The 6,491-nt window shown below is 40.3% G+C and overlaps 1 non-coding gene across 1 annotated transcript; it reads right to left on the minus strand.

Moving 5' to 3' along the window:
* LOC142442161 (U1 spliceosomal RNA) lies at positions 1–164 on the minus strand. Its single transcript, XR_012783393.1, has one exon. It is a non-coding gene; the product is annotated as a U1 spliceosomal RNA (small nuclear RNA).
* Between the last annotated feature and the right edge of the window lie 6,327 nt (positions 165–6,491).

Raw genomic sequence — 6,491 nt, forward strand, 5'->3', positions numbered from 1 at the left:
CAGGGAAGAGCGTGACCGCAGTCCCCCACTACCACAAATTATGCAGTCGCGTTTCCCACATTTGGGGAAATCGCAGGGGTCAGCACATCCGGAGTGCAGTGGATAAGCCTCGCCCTGGGAAAATCACCTTCGTGATCATGATCTCTCCCCTGCCAGGTAAGTATGGCTATATTTTTCTAAGGCAAATTTGTTGTGCCTTTGACGGTCCGTAGTACTTTCAATATCCTTTGACATTTTTCAAATGCATTGATTCTTCTTCAGTCTTCCTTATTCAATGTGCAACTTTCACATGCCCCTGAGGTAATGAAAAACCCCATGACTTGAGCCTGGGCCACCTTAGTGCTCAAAGTAGCTTCCTTGTTTTTTTTAATACTCTAGAGCAGTGGTTCTCAACCTTCCTAATGTGGTGACCCTTTAATACAATTCCGCATGTTGTGGTGACCCCCAGGCATAAAATTATTTTTGTTGCTGCTTTATAACTTTAACTTTACTACTGTAATGAATCGTAATATAAATATCTGATATGCAGGATGTATTTTCATTGTTACAACTTGAACATAATTAAAGCAGAGTGATTAATCACAAAACAACATGTAATTATACATTGTGAAATATTTATTTCTAATTACATATTAATAAAATTTTGCCTTGAAGCATGGTGTAACATGGGTAGCAGTCTTCATGCCGGGTACTTTTATGTGGGTGTATCTGCATGTGGGCAGACTTGCCTGGAGACAGATTGAGGAGCCGTGTCTCAGTTCCTAAGACCATAGGAAATGTGTGTTTTCTGATGGTCTTATGCGACCTCTGTGAAGGGTCGTTTGACCCCCAAAGGGGTCGCGGCCCACAGGTTGAGAACCGCTGCTCTAAGGGGATCTCGTGCAGCAGATTTATTCAGTTTAATGTGTCTTCTAATCTCTTGGCTTCTGCTTCCAGGAGCATTGATCGTGGAGCCAAGCTGGATGAAATCCTGGATGAATTCAATCTTGTCTCTGCTTAGCACGATGCTACCTATTGGTCCAGTTATGAGGATTTTTGATTTCTTTACATTGAGTTGTAAACCATATTGAAGGCTGCAATCCTTGATCTTCATCAGCAAGTGCTTCAAGTCCTCCCCACTTAGAGCAAGTGAAGTGTGGCATCTGAATATTTCAGGGTGTTAATAAAATTTCCTCCAACCCTGCTGCTGCATTCTTCTTCGTATACTTCAGTTCTACGATTATTTGCTGAGCGTAAAGATTGAAAAAATATGGTGACAGGATGCAACTCTGATGCACTATTTACACAACTGCCTTTGACCCATATACAGTTTCAGCTTGAGCACAGTCAAATGCTCTGGAATCCCCTTTCTTCTCAAGGCTCTCCATAGCTTGTTGGGCTCCACACAGTTGAACGCCTTTGCACTGTCAATGGCACACAAGTAAACATATTCTGGTGTTCTCTGTTTTCAGCCAAGACCCATCTGAGATCTGCAATGGTGTCCCTTGCTCCACAACCTCTTCTAAATCCAGCCTGAATCTCTGAGAGTTTCCTGTTAATGTATTTGCATTTGATGTCAGTGATTTTAAAAATAATTTTCACCTTCTGTTGGATAACCTTTCTTTGGAATAAGTGCAAACATGGCTCTTTTCCAGTCAGTTGGATGAGTCACTGTCTTCTAAACTTCTTGGCATAGATGTGTGCTTCAGCAGCTTGTGGAAACACTCCACATGGTATTGCACTGATGTACTGCTGCGACCCTCACTGGGGCACCACTTTCCTGTCGGGTTGTCATGCTGGAAGCTATGCCACTGGTATTTCAAATGCCAGCAAAGTAACCAAGGGAACAGGTTTCAACAGAGCTTCCAGACTGCAAACAAGGAGTAAGTTTTCCCTTTCATATAAATTAGCCAAGGGAAACATATGGATAGCTATGAAACCATGTGAAATATTGAAATCTGCATGCATAGAACAAGAGCATTGTCAAAGATAGTGCCGAGAGACGAGCCCCTCAGGCTGGAAGGCACTCAAAACACGACTGAGGAAGAAGTGCCTTCTCAAAGCACCGTGGACCATAATGCTGTCGATCGATAAAGCTTGAGGGAGGAAAGCCTTCAGAATCCTCATTTGCTGGTGGGGCAGGATTCAAAATGAGAAGAAACCACTGAAAACATCATTTAGTCATTGAAACTTGGAGTGTACAGAGTATGGACTTAAGACAATTAGAAGTCATCAAAAATGAAATGGAGTACATAAAGGCAGATACCTAGGCATTAATGAACTACAATAGTCTGTATTGGCCATTTTGAATCAGAAAATCATACAGTTTAATTATGCCAGGAATTACAAAGTCAAGAGGAATGGCATTGCATTAATTATTAAAAATGGTATTTCAAATTTTATCTTGAAGAACAATGCTGTCTGTGATAGGATAATGTCTATCCAGATATAAGAAACTCCAATCAATACAACTTCCATTAAAATTTATGCATCAATTACTAAATTTACTGATGCAGAAATTGAAGAATTCTGCCAATGTGTGCAGTCTGAAATCACACATGCAATCAAGATACTTTGATAATTGTTGACAATTGGAAAGAAAAAGGAAGGAACAGTAATTGGAAAATATGATCTTGGTGATAGAAATGTAGCTGGAAATCACACGACAGAACTTTGCAAGATCAACAACTTCTTCATTGCAAATACCTTTTGCCAACAACACAAAAGGCGACTATAACATGACCTTCTCCAGATGGAATGCACAGACTGACTCCATCTGTGAGAAGAGACAATGGACATGCTCACTATCAGCAGCTAAAACCAGGCCCAGGTTGACTGTGGGACAGGCCTTATAAGTAAATTCAGGTTGAAACGGAATCAAATGAAAACAAGTCCAGGAGAGCCAAAGTACAACCCTTGAGTCTATCCCACTTGAACCTCAAAAACATCTGAAGACCAGACTTGATGCATTGAACACTAATTACAGGAAATCTGATGACTGGGATAATATCTGGAATATCATGTATTGAGAGGCAAGCAATAAAGTAAGAGGTCATTATAAAAGACAATAAAGAAAAAGAAAAACAAAAGTGGATGTCAGTGAGATTCTGAAACATTTTATTCCAACCCACAGAAACCCCTACCCAAAAGAAGGAAACTCTGAGCAGCCCGGCACATGCTTTCAACCCAATGCAAGTAGTTTAGCCTACTCCCCCACGTCTTTCCTGGAGCAGCAGATGTCCCTTGGGTTCAATCATCTTCGCTCTGTGTGAGCTAATTCATTTTCTTATTCCATTTTTTAAAATAGTTTTGAGGCTGTTCCTTATGTTGCTCAGAATACTATATGATGGCCAAACCCCTTCCTAAAATGAGGAAATATGAAAAACTAGCAGAAGTTAGATTAGTATGAGAATTGGGTAAACTAAGAAACTGATTAAAACTACTTCTGCTGTGTCACACAAATGCAGTATGAAATATCTGTGTCTAATTAATATAATAATCTTGTGACATTGTGGGCTAAAAAAATTATATCCCTACCTTACTGTACCCACATAGATACTTACTACCTCCTAAAGATGCAAATGTTTTCCTTAGAATCCTAGTGTTGTTAAGGGATCTTTGGGTTGGTTCTACTACATAGGAATCCTATGCACAGCAGACTAAAACACTGCCCAATCCAGGCCATCCTCACAATCTTTGTTATGGTCATACCCACTGCTGAAGCCCCGTATCAATGCACCTTATTGAGGCTATTTCACTTTGTAACTGATCCTGCCCTTTAAAATCCATGATGCCTTGCTCTAGTCAGTGGACCCTCCTGGTAACATGCCCAAAGAACGTGTGGCAAAATGTCACCATCCTCACTTCCAAAGAACCTTTGGCTGTACTTCTTCCAAGGCAGATTTGTTTGTTCTTCTGTCAGTCCATGGTCCTTTCAACATTCTTCACCAGCCCCATCATTCACATGTATCAACTCTTCTTAGGGCTTCTTTATTCATTGTCCAACCTTCACATTCGTATGAGGCAATTAAAAATGCCATGGTTTTGATCAGGCTGACGTCAGCCCTTAAAGGGACATTCTTGCTCTTCGACACTTTAAAAGATATGATGCAATAAAAGTTCCCAGTGCAATATGTTCTTGGATTCCTTGGCTATTGCTTGCATGAGCATTGATGGTGGGTCCAAGATGAGATCCTTGAGAAGTTTCACCCTTTCTGTTTATTATTATGTAGTCTATTGAAGCCTCAGTGAAGATTTTAATTTTCCCCACTCCATGAAATTCACACCGAAGGATGCAGTCCTTGACCTTCAGCAGAAAATGCTTCTAGATCTCCTGGCTTTCAGCCAGCAAAGTTATATCATCGCATGTAATAGGTTGTTTATAAGCCTTCTTTAAGTACTGATCCCATGTTGTTCTTCATGCAGTTGAGCAGATGATTATCTGAACATACACGTTGAATAAGTGTGGTAAAAGAATCCAACCCTAGCACATACCTATCCCAATATTAAACCATATATGATTTTCTTGTTGTGTTCAAATGGTTGTTCACTTTCAACATATTGCTTCAACAGTTATTAATCATGTTTAGCAAAATTTTACTTGTACATGATTTAATAGTACTGTATAAAATTTTCACATTCTCTGGAGTGGAGTGACCTTTCATTGGAAAGGGTACAAATAGAGTTTTCTTCCCATTGGTTGACCACGTAGCTCTCGGCATAGACCTGTGCGTGCTCCCAGTGTTTCATCAGCTTGCGGAAACATTTGGGTGGCTATTCTATCAATTCCTGGACCCCTGTGTTTTTGCTAAAATTTCCAGTAGAGGTTGGACTTCTTTCTTCACTGACATCAGTTCTTGATCCTCTACTGCCTCTTGAAATGGTCCAATGTTAACCATTTTATGCTTCCTGTCATTCGATGTTATGCCCAGATAATGATATAACTCTCATTACTATGACTGAATGACTAACTTGTGTGATGTATGAAATATATGCCAACAAAACTATTAGATCATATTTGTCCATAGAATCATTTGATATAGTAATTCAAGACTTGAATATTTTCTTCATTTCATTTGATGTGAGTTATGCTGGACATGTTTTTCCTTTTGGGCTTTCTATACCTCCAAGTCTTCGCAAATTTCACAATAATAATTTGTTCATGAGCTGTCCTTTGAAAATTTCTGTTCAACTCTTTTACATCATCATTCCTTCCATTTGGTTTAACTACTCTGATCAGGAGCAAGTTCAGTCTTTCCTGGCAACCATGTTAATCCTGAGAGCATGTTTATGACCCCACCTTAGTAGAGGGTGTGGACCAGGGAATGCCCTTTGTTTCCTTGAGACTCTCTTTAGGACCCTACTGTAGCAGAGGAGGTCAACCTAGCCACACCCTTTGTTTCCTTTGGGGCATTTTTTATTTTACCTTGGCAGAAGGTGTGGCTTAAAACACTTCCTTTTGTGGCGCATGAAAATGCTGGTTCTAGCACACATGCCCTCCTCTGAAACACCAGACCTCTGGTTCATGATGGAGTTTTGGTAGAAGCAAGAAGACCTGCTATGGCTTTTGGACATTGGGGCTTCTGGTCCTGGACCCTGTAGTCCTTTTGGACATTTTGGACCTGCAGGCTTTTTGGACTGACAGCACCCACACCACATGAGGTTTCTTCAAAGCTGTGTGAGTTTCTGGGAGACATAATAGTGAATTCGGAACTCAGCCATGTGAAGTAATATACCCAAGGGGAGACAGTGTGGTGTGAGGAGGAACAGAACAGAGTAGCATCTTCGAAGAGTTTGATATTTGGGATATCTTCAATCCCTAGTTCCTTCAGACTAACTTGGTGTTAATTCTTACCAAAGAAATTATTACCACAGTTTAGCATGTGAAAGATTATTCTTGGTTCTGGTTTTGGAAATGTTAGTAATAAATAGAGAAATCTGGTTATAGTCTGTTTGAAAGCATTCTTAAGAATTTGTAAAACAAAATCTTATAAAAATAATGCAAGAATTTAGTACAGTGTACTGGTAGAAGGTTGGGGGGAGGGGGAATATTAACTCCTTCCAGAAGCTAAACCTCTTTTAAAATTCTTTTAGCTTTTCAGTCCTAAAATTTCCTCTCCCTTATCAAAAGAAGACCCAATACTAAGCTCCCTTGCCAATTTCTTTGACCCAGCTCTGGTGCCTCCTGATCCAATCTAGTCCTCAGACTCATTGTAACCCTGTAGGACAGGGAAGAAACAGCCTCTCTGGTTTCTGAAACTGATTACCAGAGAAGAAAACCTTGTCTTTCTACTGAAAGCTAGTCTGAAAGCTGGTGGTTTTGAACTTTTGACCTTGTAGTTATTTAGTCAGCAATGTGCAGACACTATTTTATAAACGGGTGGTCACCTCCAGTTATTCCCCTCAAGGAGTGTCTCCCTGCCACATATGTGTCATGCCATGCCTTTAGACCCACTGGTCAATCCATCTTTAGGGCTAGTTCTTTGAAGACAGCTCCAACAATTGAGAGGATT

Source organism: Tenrec ecaudatus, chromosome 2 (assembly GCF_050624435.1).
Source record: "Tenrec ecaudatus isolate mTenEca1 chromosome 2, mTenEca1.hap1, whole genome shotgun sequence".
NCBI lineage: Eukaryota > Metazoa > Chordata > Mammalia > Afrosoricida > Tenrecidae > Tenrec > Tenrec ecaudatus.